This window comes from Lathyrus oleraceus, chromosome 3 (genome assembly GCF_024323335.1).
Source record: "Lathyrus oleraceus cultivar Zhongwan6 chromosome 3, CAAS_Psat_ZW6_1.0, whole genome shotgun sequence".
Classification (NCBI taxonomy): domain Eukaryota; kingdom Viridiplantae; phylum Streptophyta; class Magnoliopsida; order Fabales; family Fabaceae; genus Lathyrus; species Lathyrus oleraceus.
The window spans coordinates 511,467,328-511,468,566 of NC_066581.1; positions in this window are offsets into that span (position 1 = coordinate 511,467,328).

Below are 1,239 nucleotides of genomic sequence, written 5' to 3' on the forward strand. Positions count from 1 at the left end.
CAACTAATAATCTGGGAATGTGAAGCAATGATGTTTAGGGTTGAAGAACTGGAATAAAACTCTCATCATATCTTCTTTGAAACCAGTGGTAACCAAATTGAGGATAGAACCATGTTTCTTGATGAACTGAGCATGATCGGGAAGTTCTGACACTAAATCCTTGAGTTGAGGAGAGATTGCTACAAGATTAATCCGGATGGTCTTCCTGGGAGCCATAGCCTTACAAAACAGAGCAAAGTTAAATCCCTAAGTCCTTGAAATGGTTAGTACAATGTTATGATGTCATGATGTTATGATGTTAAGATGTTATGATGTTATGAGGTTAAATAAATAACAAGCACAAGCAAGTCACACAACCATCATTCCTAGGTTTTAAGGCTTGCATGAGTTCCATAGGTAAGTACCCTCCCCACTGAAGTTTAGTTGGTTCAACCTGTCCTAGAATAGTAACCGGGTTCTAGAAGGATCTCAAATCACCGACCTTCCTTTAAGTCCACTTCAGTGCAACACCAAGTGGTTGACCGAAGCTTCCCTAAAGTCCAATCTCAAAGAGTGTAGTATCGAGTCTCAACCAACCCCAGTCGGAACCGAAGTCAGTTATCTCACTACTTTCTAATGGCCAGGATGAGTCAATTAGGGTTCTAAAGGTTTGGTTAATGCTTTAATGACACCACGCGGAAGCCAAATTTTTCCTCAAGTGAACATGAGGAACATCAGGACATCCAAAGTGTCACATTAACCGTAGCCATCATTTTAACCATTCCAGTATACGCCGGATAGTCGCGATGATCTATTGCTACTTACCTAAGGTACACTAGATCCGGGTGTAGGATCTTTCACTCAAAAATACCCAAGCAATCCCTTAAAAGTAAATCAGACAATTTGGAATAAGTGATCTTGTTTTTAAGGTAACCTCTCTTTTTAAAGTATCCCCAGCAGAGTCGCCAGTTCTGTCATACGGTGAACTGACTTGGGGTATTTTGCTTTTTATCGCAATGTCGCGGATAGCAAGAGTCGCCACCGACTTTTCTTTTATCCAATAAGGAAAGGTGGAAAAGAACAGGAAAGACCTCAATAGATTTTGGGTTCGGGAGGTACATTATACAAAGGGAAGGTATTAGCACCCTTTGTATCCATGGTTATCCATGGGCTCTTAATTGCTGGATCACTTATATTTTTGTCTGAAAAGTGTTGGTGAATTGTTCAAAAATGTTTCGAAAAAGAGAGTTTAACTTTGTA